The sequence below is a fragment of the Leuresthes tenuis genome, unplaced genomic scaffold (assembly GCF_036924035.1).
Source record: "Leuresthes tenuis unplaced genomic scaffold, fLeuTen1.0.hap1 SCAF_19, whole genome shotgun sequence".
NCBI classification, from domain to species: domain Eukaryota; kingdom Metazoa; phylum Chordata; class Actinopteri; order Atheriniformes; family Atherinopsidae; genus Leuresthes; species Leuresthes tenuis.
Genome location: NW_027325373.1, coordinates 21,197,742 through 21,225,310, shown reverse-complemented (window position 1 = coordinate 21,225,310; position 27,569 = coordinate 21,197,742). Strand labels below are relative to the sequence as shown.

General features: G+C 41.5%; 1 long non-coding RNA gene across 1 annotated transcript in view; it reads right to left on the bottom strand.

The window, feature by feature from the left end:
* LOC140276975 (uncharacterized) overlaps nucleotides 1–24,299 on the bottom strand; it is a 137,808-nt gene extending 113,509 nt beyond the window's left edge. Inside the window, exon 1 of the long non-coding RNA XR_011909062.1 lies at nucleotides 24,011–24,299. This is a non-coding gene — a long non-coding RNA (uncharacterized lncRNA). The remainder of the gene's footprint in view (nucleotides 1–24,010) is intronic.
* Between the last annotated feature and the right edge of the window lie 3,270 nt (nucleotides 24,300–27,569).

The window sequence follows — 27,569 nt, the reverse complement described above, 5'->3', positions numbered from 1 at the left end:
AAGGTAAACCTGCACAGAGTGATATGTGTATCATATTCAATGTAAAGCTGTGACATATTTAAAGGGAACACCTTCTTATTTGCTGTCAAACATTAATACAGATTGAGAAATACCCAATGCAGATGAGGGGACAAATGTCACTGTTTGGAGGTGCACAGAGCTGTACCTGTGGTTTCCATGCAAAGAAGGTATCAGAAGGCTCTCATACAATTATGACGTGCTGGTGTTGAATTCTGTAGTATTACAATTCTTTCATCTTGTCTGTGAACCTGTAGGCTCCCAGTTCGCTCCCTGTCACAGTGCATTCAGGACCCTCATGCACAGTGGCAGAGCAGCCAGGGCCTTCATCTGCTGAGACACGACAGCCAGGGCCCTCACCTGCAGGTTCACAACCACCAAAGGATGTCTCCTTAGCTGGTGGTGAACCGAGAAGACCCATTGTGACTTTGGCATCAGTAAGTAATGACGATTTACTTATGCTGATATTTATATTAATATTATTAATATACTCAACTGTATAAAATGTACAAAGCCCCAGTTAAGGTCATGTTTTTCTTTTTGTCAGTTTACAAAGCCACAGTTTGGTGGCTCTCATGGTGCCATGCTGAAGCCAAACTTAAGTTTGGCTGGGAAGCATTCATCTAAGGTAATGTAAAGAAAATGATACATAGATTGACTTTGATTTTTTTTAAAAGTACATTGTTATTGTTTTCATGTAGCAGTAACTATAGTGGCACTTTCATGCATTTCATTCATTTCATGTTGAAATTATCTGGTTTTATTGACTGCTATACCCATAATGATAGATAGATTAATTCATTATCTTCTATGGTTATCCTATATTGTGAACCATGCCTTTATTCCCTCAGACCTCTGAATTATCCATCACAAGCCCCATCAAAAGAAAACTGTCACCACCTGGCTGCAGTCCCAAAAAGTTTCTTCAGACTGTTTCTCCTCTGTCTCTTCCCCCATCTCCATCGCCTGTATCACGCCCAGCTTCTTCCATTCTGCCCTCCACTGCTACAGTTGTAAGAACATATTCAACTACACTTGAAACAGGAACTGCTATTGAGTAGATTTTTATCATATCTCTGTATTTACCTTATTTTCTTTAATTTAATTTTTCATGAAATAGGAAGTGTCATCTGCCACCTCCTCCTGTATCTCATCTGGAACCCCCTCTGCCCCTCTCACCTCACCATTGCCTGTGGAGATTCCACCTGTTTCAGACGCTGCCTGGCTGCCCACAAAGCTGCTGAAGACCATACCACTAAAAGATCAGAAGTGGATTTCAGCGGCTCTGTGGAAAAACCAGTGTCTGCGCACAGACCTGAAACTGTGGTATGATCCACCAGAGCCATCCCTGATATATCATCAGGTCCCCACTTCAGAGCGCTTTTTCCACCACCGGCTTCTCTTGTGGATGCCATACCATCTGTGGAAGGTCAGGCTGTCCTGTCCTGCTTGTGGCACACAGCTCACAAGCTGTGGAGCTCACAAGAGAGCCCGCCACATTCTGGATGTGGACCGGCATTATCTGATGATAACCGAGACTCTCTGGTGCAGTTCAGCTGGTTGCAAGACAACATATCTTTCCTCCAGCAAGACATTCTTGGACCAGCTGGACTTGGCTCACAGGCTGGAGTTCAGATTGATTCTGACTCGAAAGTAAGTATACGTAGATCATTTTGCCTTAGTTTGTTATCAAGAAATTAGACGGTTTTAATGTTTGTCTCATTCGGTCTCTCATTCTCTTTGTTTTATGCAGATTCGCTTGTGATGTGCGGGTGATCCGTTTCCTGAGGGAGAGGGCACTTGGAAACAGTCCCACTCACTTGGTCAGCCAGCTGAGGGAGAACCACAGTGAGGAATGGCTTAAGCGCCTCTGCCGGTACCTTGGAGCGTGCTCCGACTTTGCCGCCAGACCAAGCCATTTCCCTGTGAGATTCCAGGATCCTCCTGAGCCTGTGGATGTTCCATCACACAGATGGATGCTGGCTGTCTATGGGCGGGACATTTTGGGCAGGCTGGACCACATCAAAGCCAGCATAACGTCCACCTTTGGCAGCATCCTACAAATGGACTCCACAAAGAAGGTAGGTATTTTTAACTGCTAATGCTGTAAAATACAGCAAATGCATGTAAAATAGATACATGATAATTACCCTGATGCTCAGATACAAATTCAACAATTTATTTAGGCATTCACTGTGATTTCTGTGCTATTGCAGATCACCAAGAAGCTCTCAGGCATTGCTAAGGGGACAGCCTTGTGGCTTACATCTGTAAGCAACGAGAGAGGGCAAATCCTTATCAGTGTCCTGTCTGCTCAGGAGGGTCCTGCCCTGGACAGAATGGCAACTGGCCTCATCTGCAGGTACAGTAATGCCGGTGTGGCTCCACCTCAGCTGCTCTATGTTGACTGTGACTGTTGTCGGGAGGGCAAAGGACAGACAAGACTCAAGGACAGATTTGGTGGGTGGCCAGACCTGATAGTGAAGCTGGACATCTGTCATTTCATGCGGCGACTGGCATCTGGGTGTACAAAGGATGCCCATCCTCTGTACCCTGTCTTCATGGCAAAGCTGTCGAGCTGCATTTTTGAGTGGGACAGAGGAGATGTTGCCTTGTTGCGTCAGGCCAAGCGGGAGCAGCTGAGACAGGAAGGTGTCCCTGGCATCACTGACACTCTCGTCGATCAGCACATCAGGAAAGACGAGCTGGCACTGCACTGCCGGAGGCAGACAAGAGGAGAGCAGCGAACGGTTGTCATGATCCAGCAGCTCCTCAATGAACTGATGGGGGCAAAGGGCAGGGATTTTCTTGGTGTTCCTCTTTTGGACCAAGAAAGAATGCAGCACATCTGGCAAGTCCAACAGAGGCACATTAAGTGCATACAGGACGAACCGGGTGTGCTTCTTTACACCCAGACAGGTGCCACTACCAAGGCAGGCATTGTCTTGCCAAACTACAGGTGTGCTAGAGGGTCCACATCATTGGAATCCTTTCACCTCCATGTGAACAGGTTCATTCCAGGTCAGTATGAATCATTATTCATCAGTAAGATTCTTCAACATCGCAATTCTGTTGTTTGTCATTACCATTATCATTATCAAATGTATCATTGTGCTTACCTTTCTATTATCTTAAGGAACGAGTGCCAACAGCTTGAATTTCCAGCTGTACCTCCTGGAAGGACTGAACAGGTGGAACCAGGACCGAGAAGCTGCATCTCTAGCAGTCAAGCCTGCCCCCCTGCTGAGTTATTCCGGAGACCTTGTTCACTGTGTTAACACCCTCAGTGTCAAGGTCTTTGGAAGGCACCTTGTCCCGTCTTTTCAGCCACCTAATGTTTACACTGGTAAGTTTAACCTTTAATCCTGATGAAGCTATTTGCTATATTCACTATATCTTAATCTTTTTAATGCATTATCTAAAAGTGAATTTTCCACCCTCTATTGTTCTCTCACCTGTCCCAGGTGAGCTTCTTGGCATAGATTATTTGTACAGCCAGACGGGAAAGGCCATACAGGATGTACATCCTGACTCAGAGGAAACTGAGGCTCTGCTTGAAGATGTAGGCACTGAAGAGGAGCTGGAAGATGAGGGTTTTGAAGAAAGTGGGTTAGACCCCACTGTAGAGCTGCTGGACCTGTCTGATCCAGCCACTGTCACCACCAGCTCAGCTCGCACTTCAACTCCCACCTCTCTCCAGCCCTCTCCTGGTCCTCCTGTTTCCACCTTAAAAGCACTTGAACAACAACTGGTAATAATTATAGAATTATAATTATAGTGAAAATGCTAATAAAGTAATAATGCAAAAAGATGAAATCCAATTTAATAAATTTCTATAATCACCAAATTACATTTTACAGCCTGTACATGAGTCCACACACTCTGATCAGTCAGCCCTTCCTACCTGCTCTGCTCCTGCTCTTCATACTCCCACCAGCCTCCCAGCAAGTACACCTGCTGAACTCTCACAGCTGGTAAGTGTTCTTATACAGAATTCTTGTTGCACTCGTAATATGATGAGCGTGTTTTTTTTATTTCTTTATTTCTTTTTTTTCAGGCTCAGCTGTCATCTGGCCAGTCAGCCAGTATCACCAGTGCAGCCTCTGCCCTTCCCCTGTCCACTGCCTTCACAGTCACTGCCTCTGCTGCTGCTGCTGCTACAGCTGGGTCAAGAATGGCCACCGCCACCCCAGCAGCCTCTGAGAAGCAGCTGGTTAGTCTTTTTGCATAAAAAAGGTGTCAGTCGTCTTAATGTCCTGCTTGTCAATGTATAACATATCATTGATATTAATAATTGTCTTATTACATCTAACAGATTGAGCACACACTGTCTTATGGACCAACAGCTGGTACCTCCAGCACAGCCTCTGCCCCTCCCCTCAACATCCTACCAGTCACTCTCTCCACAGCAACTGTTGGTCCCTCTGGGGCACCTATGCTGGCCCCAGCAGCACCTGTGCAGCAGGCGGTAAGTCTTAGTTCAATTAAGTTCATTATAACTTCATATATAACTTCTGCTTTTCTAGTTGTGTTATTGTGTTTTAATTTTGACGTATACTCCTACGTCTTTTCCAGGCTGTTGATGAGCGCGGCATCCCAGGGATGGACAGAGTGGACGGCCTAGCAGAATACTTGGTGGGTCTGAGGACAGAAACTGGTCAAACATTGACGAATCAGCAGGCCAGTACAATAACAGCACTGTGGCAAAACCTTCTGCCGTATGACCAGCAACGGGTGGCATACGCTGCACGTCACCAGGTGCGTCTTACCACAGGACGCTTTAGGTGCTCTAAAAAGAGACCTGAATTTACGCCTGGTGTGGAGAGCACAACACGCTGCGTGTTGGCATCCTCGGGATCTCCTGCCCAGTGGCCAGACTGTAGTCGTCTTGTAGAGTCCATCTGTGTCAAGCTGTGCAACATTCACAAAAGCCTGACAAGATGGACTCTGATTTTGACTGACTACAGTAAGATCAGGCAGCTTGTCCTTGGGAATGCCACTGTGATGCAGAGCACTACTTTGCAGTTGTTTGATATAAATCAAACAACACTGACTCAGTGGCACGATAAGAGACTGAAGAGGCAGGACAGTAGCATTCTGCTGCAAGGGGTCAACCTGCCTGACTCTGTCCCTATTGCTGCGAGGCCTCTTCCACTTGTGCAAGTGCACCCTCCAACTGTACCTCCACGGCCTGGTCCCCACCATCAGTACCACTTGCCCCAGAGTACAGTTGGACAGGCAGTGGATAAGAGGAAGTCAGCAGCTCAGAGGCAGTTGTTCAGTAAGCCACCACTTCCAGCTCCTGTAAACCCCAGCCCCTTCATTGTGCCAGTTGGGTTTGTTATCCCAACTGGAAGCAAACAGATTGTGCCATCTGGTCCCCTGCCCTCACCTCCGCCAACCCGGAGAGTTTACACCCGCACGGTGGAAAAGAACAAATGCCATCAGTGCCACCTGCCGCGCATTAAGGAAAATGGTCATGGGCAGTATTATGGGAATATATACTGTCCCAAAAATAACCAAATGTCACTGGAGTGGATGAGGAGATGAGGAGAAAGAGGGAAGAAAAAAAAATGGGGTGACATTCTTTTCAATATGCATGTAATATAATATAAATAGTTTCAAAAGAAAAACAAAAGTTTTAATTTACTGCTGTTCTAATTTATTTTCTTCTTTTGTTAATTTGTTGTATTTATTTTACTTATTTTGTTTTTTTAAAATAGTTTCTTGTTCTAAATTTTCATAAATTTTTGTTTATTTATTGTATGTATTTTATTTTGGTATTTATCATTTGTTTATTCTATTTTATTATTATTATTTTACTCTTGTTGCTCTTGTTGTAATATTTCCTAAATTTAATTATTTTCTATATTGCTTTTACTTTATTTATGTTATTTATCATTTATTTTTTTCTATTTTTAATTGTTTAATTTATTCCTTTTTTTATTGCTTCAGGTTTAATTTCACACGTGTTTCTGAGTGTGTGTGTGTGTGTGTGAAATTAGTAATAAATTTGTTACATTTCAGTGAGTGTCTTTAGTTTTTTCTGCAAACTCATTCATAGAAGACGACTACACTGTTGCAGCAATTAATTCAGAAATTTTAAAATGACTATAAAAGTACATTTAGTTACATTTGATAACACTTGGTAAAAGTTTGTGTCATCTTCCAGTGGTGGAATCGAACCACTTACCTTTGGATCATGAGCCTCATATACTATTCTACAGCAGAGTGTCATGTTTGCTTAGATTTCTCAAATTACTACACCAGAATGTGTGCTTTTACTTGAAATGGACAGCAGAGACACAAATAACTACAAGTCCATTCCATTTTTTTCCCTCATATTCTCAAAAATTCCTCTTTTCGTTCACTTTTCCCCTTGTTCCTTCCCCCCCCCTCATACAGACTTATTGTTCCCCAGCTTAGAGTCAATTGGCCAGCGCGTTCGGCTGTTAACCGAAAGGTTGGTGGTTCGAGTTCCACCCAGGGACGAGTAGTTTCACCAATAGATCGTTGATAACTTACACGTACTGCAGCCATGTCTTCAGAACACGGTCTGCACATGTCATTCAACGGGCTGCGGCCTCATCCTTCACTACTAAATCGAATATTTTTCCTATCGGCAACCAGTTGTATGTTTGATAGTAAATGGAAAGTACAGCATTCAGCGCTTGTACTACAAATCCCATAATGCTCTGCTGTAACGTGTCCCACTGTACCCACAAGCTGTCAGGCTCTGTGGTCAGAGTGCTCCAATAACCTTTCATTCCCATTCTCCCTGCTCAAAAAAAATTGGTGGACTGACAATTGGAGGAGTGGTAGTCAACCTCCACCTCCACGGCCGAGGTGCCCTTGAGGAAGGCTCCGTTCCCCCCCCTGCTCCCCACCGCTCCAGTGTATGGCATCTGTCTCCATGAGTGTGTGACCCTGTGCATGTGTGTGTTCAACAGGAACCAACCTGGATGGGTCACATGCAGAGGAGTAATTTTATATTAAATCATTTTAGTTATTTACACTGATCCTCTATCATTCAAATGGTTATTGGTATGCCATGAGACTTGATATATATATATACATTAAAGTGAAAGAAAGTTTACCAGTTTTAACAATAATTAAAACCAGATTCATTCTGCGGGAGGCTCCCTGGGGTTGTAATTGCAAGACAGTTTCTCCTGAAATGCCTCAAGTCAAGATGAAGCACAGGTCTGCTACTCAGGCTTTGTGGACTCTTCTTTTATAACGAACCATTACACAGAAAACTGTGAATATGTGGTTCCTCCTCTCCAGTACCCCCGAATAGACCTTACCAGGGAGGCTGAGGAGTGTGATCCCGTTTTTCCTGTCTGACACAAACATTCTTACAATTTGAATGTATTGAAGTCTGTTCAAAATGAAAAATGTGTTTTTATGTCCAACAACATTCTTTCAAATATTTGATGCTAATGACAAAAGCTCCACGATGTCAGATTTTATGTTCAAAGCAGAACATGTGAAACAGCATAAAAAGTCAACGTTGACTGAACAGCATACATGTGTAACTGTGCTGTCGACACAGTGATGGAAACAATAGTTGTCAAACTCTGGCCCGCGGGCCAGATTTGACCCGCAGTGTAATTATATTTGGCACGCGAGGCAATTTCAAATTAATATTAGAGCTGGCCCGCCAGTATTATACGGCGGCAGCGCTGTAACACAGCATTCAGCGCTTGTACTACAAATCCCATAATGATCTGCTGTTGTTTTGGTGCGTCAATTAGAACAGAGGCAGATATGCCCCCTCCTGTGTGTCAGTAGCTGAAAGCCCCATGCACCCCGCATCCCCGTGCCTCTCCCCCAGACCACACTTCGACCTCAAACCACAGCTGTCACTGTTACCCTGCCAAAAAATGGCCAAAAGAAAGGCAGAAAATAGAACTTTTCTGGACAGGTGGGAGACAGAATATCTGTTTATGTAAAAGACAGACCTGTTTGTCTTGTTTGTGGAGCCAACGCGTCAGTAACTAAGGAGTACAATATTAGACGACACTATGAAATGAAACACCTGGACAAATATAAGGACCTGGACACAGCTCAAAGGAGCCAGAAAGTAAAGGAGATGAAATTTTTTCAAATTTTTTAGCCTGTGTAAGAAGCTAATTTTGACATTTACCTCAGAAGGCTGCAAACAGAAAGGAGGCATTCAATTTTTATTTTAATTTAATTTAATATGCCATTGATAGGTTTTTATTATTATTATTGTTATTATTATTAACAATTTTGCACCCCTGGACTTTAAAGTTATATAAGCCTTGCTTGTTCAGTATTAATTGTTAAATTAAAACTTGTTGGGTTCCATATTAAAAGGTTAATTTGTTCAACCTTGGCCCGCGGCTTTGTTCAATTTAAAATTTTGGCCCACTGTATATTTGAGTTTGACACCCCTGATGTAAACACTAGATAAAGAGAGAGAATGAGCTTTTTACTGTCGGACTGTGTTGACTAAAGTGAGGACAGAAAACAACAGACTGAGTGAACAAAGAGAAAATCAGGAGCCTGCAGGGAAATCTTGCCCCACAGCTGAAAGTTTCTCCTTTAAACAGAGAAGTTTCAGTATTTTTCTGTTTTCACCACACTGCTGAATGAGTTCAGGCGTTGATGCTGATTAGTGTTTCCTGAATTGTTCTGTTCTGTTGAAGAATACTTTTTGTTGTAAATGATGTTGTCAGATTGTTAAATAAAATCTACTCTTTGTTCCACTGTTTTTATGTAGAAAGTCCAAGATCTTTAATCCTTCCGCAGGCAAGAGGAAACATGGCTCTGATGAGCCTAAAGAACACGAGCAACAATTTACTAAAAGTTTATTAAACTTTTTGCATCGTTTCATTCCAACAAATACTCCTGCAGTTAAGTTGTTACACACATACGTTATCTAACTTTTTAAACAAAATCACGTGCATATATATATCTAATTTCTATTGAGAAATGCAGCCGATCACCAGAGTTTCCTCATGTGTAAGAGGATGGAGGTGTGTTTGATGGGTAAAACACACAAAAAACACCTGAGCAGTCAGATCAAGCAGCTTTAAGCAGCCTGGTGTTTTTACTCTCTTTGGCTCCACTTTCTCAAGATGTCCTCTGCTGCGTCCAGAGTGGAGTCCTCCTGTTAGACACTAATTCATATGCTGATGTACATTCCAGCTGTCGTGACACTAAACAGTGAAACTCATCTTTTAACACCAGTAAAATCTATTCATGGTTCAAATGTTTTGACCTGTTTTGACTCCTCCTGTAAGCATGTAGTGTTCTAACCCTTCACACTGTGGGGTCAATGCTTGTTCCTTTCAAAAAGGAGTGTATCAACTCTATGTAAGCACAGTGCATAAATATGTACAATAAAAGGTGATATAAAACCCTCAACAATTTAAGAAATACCTTATTTTTCCTTGGAAGAATAACTTTTGAAGAAAATGACCTTTTAATTGACAAGTAAAACTGTTTCTTCTTTTGATAAAAGAATCCAAACAAGTGCGTAATTTGTTTTACTGTGTTTTATTTGATTTAAACTGTTTTATTTGATGTTTTATTATATTTAAACACATAAATCAATGTATTAATAAGTTGTGTAGGATCTTATTCATATTCTTATTTGAATGACACAATAATGCTCTTAACAGCTGTGAGAACAATGCACTGATACTTTCAGTCAGTGCAGTTGTTCAGGATGAAAAGATAGAGCCGTACAAAAGATATATACATTTTAAGTATTTTTATTGATGTTACTGTAACAGGATGTATAGAGATTTCATTGGTTGACTAGTCTTATGTGCGAATACTAAACGCTGCTGCTACTTTCTCTCTTGATGCTGTTGTCTTTGTATTGTCGGCGATGTTTTGGCGTCATATATTTTTTGAAGCGCCTCCACATTGAAGGCAGCTCTGGTCTTTCTTCTGAGGGGTTAAACTTGTCCACTGCTTGTTCTGGTACTGCAAGTTAAAGAGACATGTCTTCTGTGGCATGTAAGGGGTTTGATGTTGGAGAGTCCTCTGAATGTTTAGAGGTTGGTTCCATTTCGATGACAATGAAAGTTCTTTCTTGATTGTTTTCTGGAAGTGGTTCCTGGACAACGATCTGGGATGAAATGTCCTCCGTGTCTTGAGGTTCCTGAATGAGTTCTGGCTGATCGTTCTTTATAATGGTCTCTACCGTCTTTTTGTTTTTGCGCCGACGCTTTTTAGAAGAAACTTTCTCTTTCGGTGGCTCTGAGACATCTTTTGGTTGTGGGACTAATTCCATTTCGATGTAACTCTCCAGTTCTAGGACCACGTCTGGTTGTGGCACTCCAGCCTGATGAGCCAAATCTGATGGAATCACTTCCTGTGAGTCTTCAGAAGCCCTTTCTATTTCTTTTTCTTCCACGGGTTCAGAAATCTTCTCTGGTTCCTGGATATGGATCGGTGATGAAATTTCCTCCGTGTCCTGAGGTTCCTGGATGACTTCCGGCTGGTTCTTTACAATGGTTTCTGGCGTCTTTTTGTTCTTACGCCGACGCTTCTTTGATGTAACGTTCTCTTTTGGTTGCTCAGGGATCCCTTGTGGTTCTGTTTCATTGACTCCCTCCACTTCTGGATTCGATACTTCCACTTGTGAAGCCAGCTCTTCCACAATTATGTTCTTTGGTGGAAGACGTATCTGATCTAAATGGAGTTCTGGGAGGATGTACAGCTCAGTTTTTTCTTCTGGCTTGATGATTACGGATAGAAATACAGCCTTCATAAGTTCTGCCACCTTCTTTTCCTGTGTCTTTGTTGCCTCCTCCTGTGCCTTTAGTTTGGAGGCAAGATCAATATTGGAGGCAGTCTTTTCTTTGAGTTGTTCTTTCAAGCTCTCTACTTGTTTCACAACTGACTGATATTCAGTTTCAGATACTGGTGGTTTCAGTGTTTCACAAAATTCTGCAATGACTTCATTGCATTCCTTGAGCTCCTGCTCACACTTTTCACGGAGATGACGCTCACACGTCAAACTGTTTTCCAGGTCCTTCAGTTTTTCCTCAGAAATGGAGCAGCTATTCTCTGCTGCGACTCTGTCTTTTTCTCGTGTTAGAAAGAAATTCTTTTTCAGCAGCTTAGTCCTGATAATATCCATCCGATGGTATAAATAGTTGATCTTGTCCTTATTATGTTGGTAAGATTCCTGTAATTTCTCTGATCCATAATCTTCATCGGCAGCAGAGGCATTAGATGGAATCTCCTCGGTTTGTGAAATTGGAAACTTCCAGGTGACATGATGAACTTTGGAGGCCTGGGGATGATCCTGCACAAAGCTGGACGTCCTCGGAATGAGGAGTCACAGCCGCAGCAGAGACCTGAGTCCTTTTCCAACAGCTCATTTTCTGAGCTTGATGTTAAAGTTTCTGATCTGTTGGTGGGTTCCTCCAAACTTTCGTTACTGCCAAAAGTAATGTTATATTTGTAGGAAACCTGGAATTTTTCTTTTTCAAACAGGTAATTTTCTAGGCTTGATGTTAAAATTTCTTGCCTGTTGGTGGGTTCCTTATAACTTTTGTTACTGCCAAAAGTAATGTTATATTTATTGGAGGCCTGGGCTTGTTTGTCAGTTTGTGAAATTGGAAGCTTCCAGGTGACGTAACGAACTTTGGAGGCCTGGGGATGATCCTGCTCAAGCTGGACGTCCTCGGAATGAGGAGTCACAGCCGCAGCAGAGACCTGGGATGGTTCTTTTTCCTCTTCGTCATTTACTGTTTGAGGAGATGGGGAAAACTCAGAGGCCTGGCATTGTTCTTTTTCAAACCGGTCATTTTCTGACTTGTTGGTGGGTTCCTCATAAATTTCATTATCGCCAAAAGTAATGGTATATGTGTAGAAATCCTCAGGTAAATCGTCGTCTACCATGTCACACCACTGAAGTTGAGCAGATGATATCTTGGTTTGACTCATTTTGCTTGTTGTTTTTAAGAGCTTGTCAAAATTACTATTTAAGATAGTAATTAAGTGTTGTTTTTTTAGGCGATGTGAAAACCGTTTATTGTGACTTTCAAATTTGCTTCAAAAACTGGACGTGTTTCTTCAGATAAACTCCTGACGAACTGTGTAAAAAGGAGTGAAAATGTCTGGCCTATATAACATTTGTGATGTCAAACAACATCAGAGGTGACATCAATTGTGATGTCAAACAACATCAGAGGTGACATCAGTTGTGATGTCATCATCAGTGATGACATCACATTTTAATGATAAGACTAAAAAAGAGCAATAGCGCTCTGTTCTCAGCCACCTTCTTCTGTGTTGTTTTGCTCTCTTGTTCAGTTTTATGATTATACATTTTTAAACTTTCTTTCTGTGAAATCTCTAAATATTCTTGTCCAAGTCAATTTTAATGCATTAATTATATGTTATGGTAGTCATGACTGCTTTCTTCATGCCTCCACTGGAAAATTGAACCACAGATCCAGACCACAGATTCTGGATGGAATTGAAGTCCGGATTCCAGAATGTTGATTTTTGTTCTCTGTTAATCACTTGACGACTTCAGCTGAATACTTCATGTCACTGTCACGTTGGAAGGTCCACTTCTGCCAGTTTTTCAGCAACAAGTGTAATGTTTCCCACCAGCAGTGTTTACCAAGACAGAATAATGTCAGTTTTTAAAATGTTTCCAAAACAAACCTTTTTCCACATTTGATATGTTTTACCTGCAATGGCATTCAAGCGTTTTATTTATATAAGGCCAAATTACAACAAATGTCATCTCCGGGCATTTCAATGATATAATCCAATTCAGGCCAATTTGAGTTCAATTCATTGTAATCCAATGAATCCAATTCATTCACACAGAGTCAATTCAAAAACAATTTCCTGACTAAGAAACCCAACAGACTGCACCAAAACTTCTCTTCAGTCCAGTCTCCCAAAATTGCATTATATCTAATTAGATATTACTTCAAAACAAAAATGATTTTTAGGTGGCTAGAATAGAATACAATAGAATAGAAAAATACTTTATTCATCCCCCATGACGGAAATTCAAATTAGTCAAGTAGTTCATAAAAATATAAATATTTACAATGATTGTATATTAGACACCAACAATAATAATAATAACCAATGACTCATTTAAAAAATTTGAGAAGAACATGTCAGCAGTCACTGTTAAAAAGCCTTATGGCTGTGGGACCAAAGGACCTCCTGAACCTCTCAGTCCTGCAGCTAATTGAGATGAGTCTCTCTCTGCAGCTGCTCCTCTGTCCTGCCAGGATGCTGTAGAGAGGATGTTTATTGTTCATCCAAAACAGAATATGATTTCCTCCTCATCCGTTGCTCCACCACAGCACTGAGAGGGTCTAGCCTTCTGCCTACCACAGAACCAGCCTTTTTCACCAGTTTGCCTCGGCAAACACTGAACACTGAACGCTAAGGACAAACTTTTTCCTTTGCGCCTTTGATGATGAGCGAATATATCCAACTAATGTGTGAGTCATTTAGTCATTATCACCCATCTTGGATAGGTACTGTACTTTTCAGCAACATTAGATTTCTAAGATAATGGGTCACTTGGCAGGTCAGACTTGATAGTTTGTAGTATATTGGGTCCAAACTCTCTATCAAGGCAGACAGCATGAAAGTATGTTTACAGACTGTGTTTGGATCTCAATGTGTCCCCAATTGTCACTGCCTCACTTCAGCTGCTCTGCAAAGGTTTTCTTTTTTTCTCATCTTTTAGTAACTTTAATACAATTTTCAAAGGTCACCATGGAAAGGGAAGTTATCAGGCTGAACGGGCTGCCAGGTGATGTGCTGGTTAGCACAGTGTGACGGCTGCACCTACAGCCGCACAGCTAAATAGTCAGTAACCCCATGCACCAACACTTTGTTTACATATTTGTTTAAATTAAGGTGAAATACATTATTTCTGTTTGTAAGCACGCACATTTAGATCTAATTGTATTTTCAACTTTATTAAATTTATTTTATATGTTAAACCTGGCCTTTCGCCCAATGACTGCTGGGATAGGCTCCAGCCCACCCGCTACCCGATTAACGGATTGACGGTATAGAAGATGGATGGATGGATGTTAAACCTATTTTCTTCTTCTATCGGTGCTGGGGAGATGCATGTAAGAGCTGGGGGGGGGGGGGGGGGGGCAAAAGTGAGCACAAGCTGCAGGCAAAGCTACATACACAGGAAGTGCAATGAGCCTGTACCAAGGCAGCTTCATCAGAGGGGGACACGGTGTCGTTTAAGTCCTTTAGATGTTAAAAGGTATTCCTTTAGATTTACAAGTCATTTGTTTATTTAGTTATTTTGTTCATTCTTTGTTTGAGTGATTATTAAATTAACTGTTAGGTTCTGTTTCTTAGTTTATTTGTTAGTATTTGTTACCCCTTTTGTGTTGAAAATGAGTCTGATCAGCCAGTATTTAAGTTCTCTTTTGTTTCCTGTTTGGGAGGTCAGTTTGGTTCTTTGTTAAGTTAGTATGGTTTCTGTGTTAAGTTACTTATCATTTGAACAGTTGGTTTGAAGTTATTATGACTTTAATTTGTTTTGTTCATTTGACTTCTTTTAAGGGCCCTGATATTATGTTCTTTGGGTAAATAAAACCCGTTTCTTTTTTTAATCTATCTGCGTCCTCGTGCTTGACCAGCTCGGTCCCTCACAGTCCCTCAGGATCACCTGAGCCACAGTGGCAGTGGTGGGATCATTCAGTTGAGGACGCAGCTATGCACCGTGGGAAGAGAAAGAAACCAGAGACCAAAATGGCTGAAGATCAAACCACTCATGAAGAGGAAGTGGAGGCTAGAGTTTCTGAAATGGCAGCAGGCACTGAGGGTGAAGATGTTAGGGAACCAACTCTGACAGATGTGGCTGGAATCTTGCGGGCCTTCATGGGAGCAGGAGGCACGGGAGGTAAAACTGAAACATGAATTTACACGTCAAGATCAACGTTTTAAAGCTTTGCAACATCAGTTTCAGCTTTTCCAAATGGAAGTGCAGGCTCGCACATCTCCTTTCCCCGGGCCTATCACTGCTGATCCAGACCTGCAGGAGACAAGTGATGAGAATAACCATTGGCAGGCCGAGGCCTCATCCCCACCAGACAACATCAGAACCAACCCTCCCTCAGGTCAGTTACCAGTCTGTCATGAGCCAAAACTGCAGAGGTTAACCAGTGAAGATGATATTGAACATTTCCTGGTTACCTTTGAAAGAATTGCAGCTGCTTGTAGATGGCCACAAACAGACTGGGTCTTTCGCCTCATTCCTCCACTCACTGGTAAGGCAAGGGGTGCCTATGTTAATATGGATGTTGATGAGTCGCTGGACTACAATGAGGTGAAAAAAGCCATATTGGGAAAGTATGATTATTAACCCAGAGACTTGCAGACAAAGGTTCCGGTCCCTGTATGTTCAGCCTGGAGAAAGCCCCAAAGAACTCTATGTGAGGCTAAAGGAGTTGTATGGGAAATGGATACAGCCTAAAGGTAAAACTGTACAAGAAATTGGTGAAATGATAATCCTGGAACAATACTTAAGAATGTTGTCCCCTGAGCTTCAGGTCTGGATAAAAGAACATAATCCTAAAACTGCAGTTGAAGCTGCATCATTTGCTGACATGTTTGTGGCTGCCAGGTGGAAGGGCCAGCCATGGAGTAATACTGCCATAAAGGACAAGGATACCCACAGACCACCACCACCTCAATACCACCAGAGAGCCGCAAGTGTGAGTAAATCCCCAATAAGGGATGATCAGCAAGGACATGCATTTGCTAAACCTTGTTGCACTCAGTTTAAGAGAGATCTCACCTTCCAGAGGGGATCACGCTTCTTGTCCTCATCAGAGACATCAAGATCATTTGACTTTGATGGACTGCCTGATCTTGAAGAATCTGTCTCGACTCATTGCATCAGCTATAACTGGGATCTTTGTCCTCGCCGCCCAGTACATCCGAATCCTAGGGTATCCGAGGCATATCATGTACATAGACATGCCAAAGAAGGTTTTCAGCTCTTCTGGTGTGGTTTTTAGACTTCCTCCAGTGATCAACACCTCCCGATTGTTTGTTCGTTCTGACATTTCTTTAAAAACTTGGTCAGCGATGTACTGTTGGAAGTAGTCAGAGGGCTTCCAGTTCTGATGGATTTCGTCTTCCTCTCCTCTCTCTGGGCCTCAGCCATCTCATCTTCAGACTGCTCTAAATCTGAATCTCCCGCCACAATTCTTAACAAAATCCTCCCTGGCTCACTTAGCCCTCTACTCCCTGATGTATTAAAAATGGGGGTTAGTAAGTCCTGACGTAAACTACAAAGGACATTACATAAAAGTCATGTTTTGAAAGGGTTAAAATTACTGTGCCTTCATAAAAGTGTTACTAAACTGAAGTAAAGACTTTGATATTAAAGACAAAAATAGATTTTTAACAATAGAAACATGATATCTGAAAAATAAATTGTCGACTTACCTCTCTTCTTGCTGTAAAACATGGAAGTTGAAATTCCACTAGCTTTTTTCAAAGGACAATGCATGTGATGTGTTGGCCACACCCCCACAACTGGGGCATAAAAAGAGAGCCCAGGAGAATAATAATAATAATCAATGACTAATTAAATAAATTTCAGAAGAACATGTCAGCAGTCACTGTTAAAAAGCCTTATGGCTGTGGGACCAAAGGACCTCCTGAACCTCTCAGTCCTGCAGCTCAGTGAGATGAGTCTCTCTCTGCATCTGCTCCTCTGTCCTGCCAGGATGCTGTGGAGAGGATGTTTATTGTTCTCCAAAACAGAATATGATTTCCTCCTCATCCATTGCTCCACCACAGCACTGACAGGGTCTAGCCTTCTGCCTACCACAGAACCAGCCTTTTTCACCAGTTTGCCTCGGCAAACACTGAACACTGAATGCTAAGGACAAACTTTTTCCTTTGCGCCTTTGATTATGAGCGAATATATTCAACTAATGTGTGAGTCATTTTGTTATTATCACCCGTCTTGGATAGGTACTGTACTTTTCAGCAACATTAGATTTCTAAGATTATGCTTAATTTGGCAGGTCAGACTTGATAGTTTGTAGTATATTGGGTCCAAACTCTCTATCGAGGCAGACAGCATGAAGGTATGTTTACAGACTAAATGTGTCTTTATTCTGTATGAACCTGCCATTGTCTCACTGCTCTTTGTATCAATAATGCAGATCAGGACCACTACGCTCCTGCACGGAATCCCTGATTGTTCAGCAAACATTTAAAGTCAGAGTGAACATCCCCGGCTTCCCCAGTTGTCACTGCCTCTTCAGCTGCTCTACAAAGGTTTTCTTTTTTCTCATCTTTTAGTAACTTTAATACAATTTTCAGAGGTCACCATGGAAAGGGAAGTAATCAGGCTGAAGGGGCTGCAAGGTGGTGTGCTGGTTAGCACAGCGAGAGGGTTCCAGGTTCAATTCCTGGCTGGGGCCTTTCTGTGTGGAGTTCTGTGTTCTCCTTGTGTATGTGTTGGTTCTCTCCGGGAACTCTGGCTTCCTCCCACCATCCAAAAGCATGCATGTTAGGAGTCCCAGGGAAGGAAAACCTCAGAGAAACAAACCAGGGTAGGGGATGATCTTCAGCCTTGGCTGGCAAGTCGCTAACGAGAGGTAAAACTCAGATAAGAGAACAAACATCGAAGACGGATGTACTGGGCCCCTGGCGCGTAATGGCAGTACAATGCAACTACGTCATGGAGATGAATGAGACAACAACATCATCAAGCTGAACAATGAGAAACTTTTTAACTGGTTTCTAAGCTGAAACAGCCAGTTTATCTGTATATGTTGTTGTGCACATGTGGGTGATTCTCACGATTCTCACGTTCTAGTATGACGAACTGCTGACGTCTTGGACTTTAAGTAAATTCATGACATTGTTGGTTTTGTTCTCTTTATTTCCTCCTTTTTTTCTTCTGTTCTTAGATTTTTGTTTGTGTTAGTTTATCTATGTGTCTTTAAAAAAGTAAAAAAGTAAAGTAAACCCAAGTTTAAGTATACTAAGTTTGATTGCAAATACAGTCAAATGTGCTAAAGTTGATGTTTTCTTGGCACATTAACTTTTCACCATGGGAGAAGTGCTGCTGAGGAGAATTTTTACCTCCATAAAGAGTCAAGTTACATACACATAATTAACCTCTTGGTGACTAAATGATTAATTCATAATTCATTCATTACTTCAGAAAATTCCAAAGATTGCTGCAGAGCAGCATGATTCTCCAGAGAAACCTCATCTGAGCTGCACTGTCACCACTCCTGCAGCACTCTCTGCAGAAGATGGAGACCTTGTACCTATGTAGAGATTCCTTACTCTCCGTATTTTGACCCATCCAGGTTGGTACCTGTTGAACACACACATGCACAGGGTCACACACTCATGGAGACAGATGCCACACACTGGAGCGGTGGGGCAGCCAATTACAGCGCCCGGGGAGCAGAGGGGGTACGGAGCGGCGAGAGAAGGAATGGAAGGTTATTGAAGGACCCACTCTAAGCACAGAGCCTGATAGCTTGTGGGTACAGCGGCTTTCGATTTGCTACCAAACATACATGTGGTTGCTGTCGACAGAAAAAAAGGGGACCATAAACTCACACTTTACACATTCACCTATCAAGTAGGTGAATGTGTAAAGAGACGTTTCTCTCACGGTTCCTCCCCTTTATGCCTCGTGCAATGTTTTCAGTTCAAAGTTCTTGTTCTCACACTCAGAGCCTTGCGTGTTCAGGCACCTTCATATGTCACAGATCTGCTGCAGCCCCATCATAACAACAGGACTCTGAGGTCCTCTGATCAGGTTTGTTGGTTGTTCCTCCATCCAGGCTGAGAACTAAAGGAGACTGTGATTCAGAAATTGTTCAGAAGGTGTTGCTCCTAAACTCTCTTCCATTAGATTTAAGATGTGTGAGAAAAGTGGACATTTTTAAAAAGCTTCTTAAAACACATCTATTTAACCTGGTTTTCTGAAAATTATTGGATACTGTTTGGTATGCTTTTTCCTTATTTAATTTCGTAATGTGCTTCAGTTATGATCTTTTTTATTGTTTTATTTTTTATTGTAAAGCACTTTGTGACATTTGTTCTTGAAAATACCATTTAAATTAAATGTACTCACTGACTTAAAACTCAACACAGATTCAGATCTCAGAGTTCATGTGAGACGCTGCTCAGAACAAAACTGTCTGAAGACGTTTTCTTTGTTCTGATTTTCACACAAAACAGAAGCACAAGCAAAACAGAAACTGGGTCTCTGTTAGCGATAGATGAAATGGGCACAGCGCCACCTATCGTACTGAGACATGCTTTGTACCAGTGATTCGATTCATTCACCGCCATATATCCAAGGATAATTACCCTTGCTGGGATAAGGAGCATAACCCAACTATAGCTATAATCGAGTTAATCTCATCATGTAGACCCACTGACTGTCTGTGTCATTAGAAAGAAAAACATCACTTCCTGTGAACCACTACAGTTTGATGTCAGCGAACACATCAGCTGTGTAAGGAGCATTACTACCATCTACTGGAATGATTAGAAGTTATTAAGGTTTTTTTTCTGCATGAGCCTCTCAGGCACTGATTTTTAGTTTGGATTAGTGAAACAACGACTCGAGATGAGTATAATCAGCAGAGCTACTGCAACTGCTATTAATCCTCCAGTTTAGAGAAGACGCTGATCCATCCTCTGCTGCCTGGTCGTCGACTCTCAGTTGGTCTCTGAGGTTGGGAGTGATAAGCAGCTGCTGTAAAGGACAACAATGAAGGTGATTTATGGAAATAGAAAACATTTCCCTCATCATTAGCAGCTGTTGGTAAATCTTCTGCTGCTGTCAGAGAAACTGTTGTTCTGCTGCATTTTGTGTGTTTTCTCTTCATTTGCTTTGAGTTTTGGATTTTGTGTTAACAGGGGTCGCGGTCTTATTTCATGAATCATTTCAACATCAGCAGTTATCTCCTGGAAGTTTTCAGTCCTTTGAATATATGGCTATACAGCTCAAGGCCTCATCCAGAGTCCTGTTTCTGAATGTTTACAGGCCCCCCAAATACTGTGCAGACTTTTTTGATGACCTCAGTGAACTGCTGTCTATGATCTGTGTTGATTTTGACTGTGTAATTATTGTTGGTGATTTTAACATCCACATGGACAACCCTCAGGACAAAGGGACGAAAGACCTGAGTAACACTCTGGACAACTTTGGGCTGACTCAGCATGTAGCAGAGGCCACACAGAATAGGGGGCACACTCTAGACTTACTGATCTTTAAAACGTAGTTTATACTTCTCCGTCATTTCGACGACGTAGCTACGACGTTCACCTCCAAAACATTCTAACTATACGTCACGGGTCGTAAGGGCTGTGATTGGTCCGCTCAGAGCATAATTTCTGGCAGTTGCTTTTTCCGGTCTTAATGGCTGTACACAGCAAAGAAGCTCGTTGACATTCCAAATTATCGAAAGTGCATTTGCTCACAGCCAGTGAATTCACAACCAGTGTTGTAAATTCACCCGTTCCCAGACTCGGCCGTTTTAGTGGTCATACAGACCACCTCCGCAAACGAGAGTACGATTTCAGTGCACATAAATGTCTCAACAGCAGTGATCTCAAATCGGTGTATAACTGAAAACAGTAGTGAGATCTTTAACTAGGTCTTCTCTTTAACACATGCCCTGTCCGGGGGTTCAGTCAGTGAGCTCGTCAGTAGGTCCAATTCTAAAATGTTAAATGTTATGGATACTATTGCTCCCATTAAGGCTGCAGCACAGCTTATTTACTCCGTGACAGTCGCCTAACTTCACACGTAGTTTGCTACTGAGAGTTTTGTGCAACGTGGCAGGATATTTAACAGATTTTGATGACGTGGATGACAACTTTTAGTATGATGGACGTCGTTACCGGATTGAATGAGCTGTGCTGCAACAGTGGGCGTCGATGACGTCATTCCAGTAGACAAGTCTGTAGAAAGCCCTCTATAAGCACCCTAATAGCCGCCAATAACAACAACATTGCAGCTATGAGCTAACAGTGCAATAGTACACGTTCATTCATTCATTCATTCATCTTAAAATATTGGTGAAATAAAGACAGATAATGCCTTATTTAGAGGCTGCATCGTCTAAGCCCCATTCACTCCGTTATATGGATCTCGAGGAATCTAAATATCTTCCGAACGACGCCGACTTTCACCAAACTGCTCTTGGTGAATAGATGAACGTATTTCAAGCCAGAAATAAGGTCTAGTTTTAAAAATACCGGAGTTCCCTTTAATGTTATCTCTGGAAGGAAGCAGTCTCCATGGCGAAAAAGAGAAAAGAGAGTGTATGAAAGCTGAGCGGGTTCAGCATATGTACCGTGTCCACCAAAAACCGGTTTAAACACCATGACACTGTTTCAACCTATTAACAGTAAAGACCAGGAGGACATCAGCTGAACTCCTCCTCTTGCTGTTTAGACATCCTGCCAACAGGTTTTTTCAAAAGGAGTCTCAAAGATTTTGGAGTCCCTAATGTCAGGTGTGTTTCCAAAACCTCTAAAAACAGCTCTAATTAAACCTCTACTGAAAAAGGACAATCTTGACAAGATACAAATGAACAACTACAGGCCAATCTCAAATCTCCCATTTTTAAGTAAGATTTTTAAGTAAGAAGCGTTTTTTCAACAGCTTTATTACTTTTTAACACAAAATAACTGCTATGATCCCTTCCAGTCAGGTTTTAGACAGAACCACAGCACTGAGACTGCTCTGACCAAAGTGTTTAATGGCATATGTCTGAATACAGACGGTGGAAAGATGTCAGTCTTAGTTTTAGTAGATCTCAGGGCTACTTTTGATACAGTGAACGACTAAAGAACTGGGCGGATCTTTCCGGAACAGTACTAAACTGATTCAAAACATACTTAGAGAACAGGAAGTACTTTGTCAATAGGTAACTTTACATCTGAGCAGACAATAATCACATGTGGAGTTCCCCAAGGTTCCATCCTGGGACCTCTTCTGTTTAATATCTATAAGCTCCCACTGGCACAGATGATAAAAATCAACAAAATAACCATACCATAGCTATGCAGATGACACTCAGATATTACAATGTCACCAGGAGACCGAGGCCCTGTTCAGGCTCTTGGTAAATGCATTGAGGAGATTAATGACTGGATGTGGACTTTCTCCAGCTAAACAAAAACAAAACTGAGGTAATTGTCTTTGGAGCCAAAGAGAAATGATTACAGGTCACCACAGAGCTTCAATCTATACACCTAAAAACTACCAACCAGGCCAGAAATCTGGGTGTAGTGATGGACTCAGACCTAAATTTGGAAAAACACATTAAGGCAATAACAAAGTCAGTCTACTATCACCTTAAGAATATATCAAGTTTAAAAGATCTGATGTCTCAGCAGGACCTGGAAAAACTAGTCCATCTATTCATCTTTAGTAGACTTGATTATTGTAATAACAGATCTACCTAAAAAGTCAGTTAAACAACTGCAGCTCATTCAGAACTCAGCTGCTCGAGTCCTCAGTAGGACCAAAAAAGTGGACCACATCAGTCCAGCTCTGAGGTCTTTACACTGGCTGCCTGTCCATCAGAGGATAGACTTTAAAATTCTGATGCAGGTCTATATAGCTCTGAATGGTCCCTCAGGTCATCTGGATCCGTTTTTTATCAGTTCCCAGAGTCAGAACCAGACATGGAGAAGCTGCATTCAGCTGAAACACTCAGTGTGTTTAAGTCCAGGTTGAAAACACATCTATTTTCAGCTGCATTTGAATAAAGCACCAAATAAGCTTGAGTTTCAAAACGTAATCATATTTTAACTACTGATTTGATCATCATTTACATTTTTATTGTAGTTTACTTAATCTTATCTTTCATATATATAATTTTATTACATTTTTATTCAATCTTATCTTTATTGTTCTAATTGTATCTATTGTCCTTTCTTTCTTTTTTGTTTAAATTTAAATCATGCTTTTAATTTCTACTGTTTTAATTGTCTCTGTAAAGCACTTTGAATCACCTTATTGTTGAATTGTGTATTGTAAATAAACTTGCCTTGCCTTACCTTGCCTGTATGAACAACAAAACAACACAAACAGAGACAGTTCTGTAGAGGTTCTTCGTGGCTAACTACTGGAACATCTGAGCTTTAAATCTCATGTTAACTCTCAGCAGGAAAAAACTCCAAATGAACAAGAACCAGCAGCAAAATATGCTCAAGTATCCAGAGTAAGAAAAGAAACAGCTCATTTTAAGGAGAGGCAAATTATTTCAATCTGAAAGAAAGGATTTCACTGTTTTCTGTTTTATATTGTTGCAATAAAATGTTACGAATATTAAATCCACTATGTGAATTCACCAGTGATGCTGAGTCGACATCCTCCAGAGCCGAAGCCGTAATCAGTCTTCAGTTCACACAGATACAGACCAGAGTCCTCAGTCCTGAGCCTGGACACATGAAGTCTGAGTCGTCCTTCTCATTGTCTCTCTGGACTCGTCCTGCAAACTGTTCATCCTGAGACTCTGACACCTCAACACCTTCATGAACATGATACAGGAATGAGACTCTGTGATCAGTTATCAGGTTACAGATGATATACAGGGAGCTCCAGGAGCTGTCAGGTTTGGTTGTGAACACTCCAGAGTGATGTTGTGCTTCTCCTCTGCCTGATAGGAGCTCTGTGTCACATTCACTTCAAATGCTGCTGCTGAGGAGACAGAGAGGGAAAGAGAGGAGCAGACACTCTTTAACATGTTATAGCAATAATCTGCACTATCTAAGCAAACAGATGATGATCAAAGTATTTGGACTTGATAAAGTGAAGATGGAAACTGACCACAGACACATGAAGTGAAGATGATGATCAGCAGGATGCTGCAGATCATCTTCTCCCTGTGAGAGGAGACAGAGGTGAAGAGTCACCTCATTTTACAGACACAAATACACAATCATCAACAACTAGAAGCACAGAAACACATACCCCCTCCTCTGTCTCTGATCCACCACAAGACAGGAGCTGACTGTAGGGTCAATGAGATCAACTGCTACTCAACAGCAAAGGTGGCAGCATGAGGGGGCAGAGACAAACAACTGGAATAAAGCAGGATGGCTTTCAGTAAGGCAGCCTTCAGTCTGTGCAGGAAGACACACACGCATTCACATTCACTTACAATTCTCCATTTAATCAGATATTTCCCAACCCATAGACCACACCAGGCACCTTCAGCTCTACTTTCACATTTTCCTTTCAAACAATTTGAAAAGCAGAATGAAAATGAGGTTTATAAGAAGCCAGATCTCAGAGTCATTATTTGTAAGAACATATCTGGATTTTTTTTACATTATTTCCCATCATGCATCTGGTGGAAATACTAAACATCAATGAAATCGATCGATAAGCCGCTCTTAAGTATTTTTAAGTAGAATAAGCAGCTTTTAGCCCCAGCTGTATTTTTAAGAGTTGTGTTGTGTGTTGAGAGGACATGAAGAAAGAAAAAAACATCATAGAAAGGGAAAGAAACTTCAAAGACATAATCGTGTCGCTGCAAATCATTGGGCGCCGATTTTTAAACACGCCCAATTATGTCAAATAATTGACATTTGTACAAAGACGCTACATGCCGAAATCATAGGAAACGTACAAGAAAAGGGATGTTTCTCTATTATCGCAGAAGAAGCCCGGTGCTCCAAAACTGAGCAGCTTACAGCAGCTCACCGTGCAGAGATATGCCGATCAACTTGAAATCAAGGAACGCTTTTTGTGTTTTATGGATTGCATCGCACAGTGCAGTTGTGAGAGCCATCTGCAAAGAACTTGACTTTTGTGGACTTAACAATATTCCGATTGTGGCACAAAGTTACGACGGTTCGTCTGTGAAGTCAGGTCATGCGTGATGGTGACAGTAGCAGTTCTCTCCAGTGGCTGTGCGTGTGTCTCAAAGCGTGTGTGCGTGCGTGCATGAAGCGCGCATGAGCGTGCGCTTGTGTTTAGGACGGGGATGATGGGCACAAAAAAAAAACATTTGCACCATGTTACGCTATACATAACACAGTGCGGCTGGCTCCGCCTGTGCGTGTCATTTAAATACGTGTAAATACACGAAATTACTTCTCTGCATTTAACCCATCCATGTTGACACCTCACCCTCTCTTTATCGTGAATATGCTCCAGTATGACTCATTCTATTCAAATCACACAGTAACGACTTTACTTTTCCAAATACAGAATTATTATAAGAACAACGGCAACAACGACTTTCTGTGTCAAACATCTAAACACAATACCTTCTCTTATCTCCTTCTTTATAACATGAAGCTGTCTGTTGGAGTAACTGAGACAGTTTCTTGGAAGAGATGACCAGTTACTGATATTCAGAAAGGAGCCTGTGGGTTCAACGCACCCTGTGAAATAGAACAATCCAATCAGCGTTCAGATTCAGATTCCTTCGTCTCACTCAGCTGTTTGCGATTCCAACAACCCCTAAAGTCATTGTACACATACAACATCCATTCTGATGCAGAAAAACATAATGGACGGAAACAGTCATTACATCCACTTTATGTTTTAGTTGTGATCAGTCTGATCTTTCTGGCTGTTTTTATCTCCTGTTTATATATTTCCTCTCTTGTTCTCTGTTCTTCACCACTGTTGTTGTATCATATCTGTTCATTTTCATATTCTATCTATTTCTGGACATTGTTGAAAGGTGTTGTTCTTTTTCATATCCCTTCATCCAACCGCTCAGAGAGCTGCTGCTACATTTAAAGGGATGTTTGTTTTTCTCCATCACCATGTTCTGACAGTTATGATTTCTGTCTTTCTAAAGAACCTTAAATGACTTCATTCTGAACTGACTGAGACTGAACGGTTGAGTCAAGCTGACATGTTATAAAAATACAGACTGCGTATGGAGCGCAGCAGAGTTTTACTTTCAGTTTGACACATTAACAGTGTTCCCTCTGGTCACGTGGTATACAGGATTCTGCAGAGGTGGTTTCATAAACTTTTGAGACATTTCATCTATTGTATGCAGTGGCTCAAATCCATGCCATAATTTCAATGTGAATATATATTCAATAAAACAACAACCTCCAACAGCTAGAAACACACACACACAGACACAGAGACAGAGAGCGAGAGAGAGACAGAGACGTTATAGTTAATAGTTAAGTTGTCCTAAAGCCACATATAGTCTACCACACAACAGCCAAGAGTCAAAACACTGCCCGACAAATTAAGTATGATAATTAGGCAACAAGACCGCAGCAAGGAAGAGCATGAAACAGGCAACACACGAATAACACGCAATAACAAAGTCAGCAAAGTTTCCAAAAACAATAAAAACAATAGTAAAACTGACCAGGTTGATATTTTCAAATGAGTACAATCCGCCGGGTTTTGCGACGAGCAAGCACTCAAAGCGCATTCACGGGAGTGACGTACGTCATAGCTGTCATCGCAGCTGCCTGACGTGGAGGCGCTGCTGGACTCCGCACTTGTCTTGTTTTTATGGTAGGGCTAACGGTAGGGCTAAACTGTTGGTGGGGCTATAACTCCACCAGACCCTACCCTGGCACCGCCTGTGATTGTATGGTTAGGCTGTTTTTAGCTTATATTCAGATATTTTGCACAAGTGAAATACCTCGCTGCACGGTCACCATCAAACAAGTAGCTGATAGAAATCAGTTTGATCCGTGTTTTTATTGTGTGTCCCATCCTGATAGTTGATTATATTTCTTAAAACATAAATAATTACGATTCGCGTCCATGGAAACTAAAAACTCCTTTTTAACCTCTCAGAGGGTTTTTATTCGGTACCCTTTTTCACTTTTTAAAGCAAAGGTTGAAGAGCAAAAAGCACTTAAATAAACTTAAACAACACTGATGATGACCGTGATGTGTTTCCACCGTTTAAATAGCCTTGCTTGATTGTTTTGCAGAGCAGCGCCCTCTGTTGGCCTCATTGATAGTCTGCTGGAATGAAAATTAACTGATCACATGTAAACATTTTATCTCCTGACTGCATGCACCCTGACAGCTGTTCAGGAGGAAAACTGTCTCCTCACCTGCCTGTTTGTGTTGATGCACCTGGAGATGAATTCATGGTTCCTGGGAACAGCTGACAGACATCTGCCAAAAACACAGTAGAAGGTGGGAATCTGATAGGTTCAATTTACTGTGAGAAATGTTCACTGTAAAACAAAAAAAACACTGCACTCTGATACGTTGACAACCAGCAGTTTAAAAAGAGAACGAAAGCACCATGTTGGATGTCACTGGATGGTAAATGTGTTTTAACTCTTCATGAACACTTTAACTTCTCTCCAACTTACTGATTTCTTAATTGTATGTGTAATATTTGTATAGAAATAGGAATTGATATTGAGAAGCTTTAACTTATAATTCATATTTTTTTAATGTAAGATAAATTCCTACTTTCAGCAAAACTCAACACGTTGTCTTTCTGTCCTACAGGTATGTTTGCTGTGAAAGTGACTCAGGCAGACTATCAGGCAGAGGAGGACGACAACGTCACCAT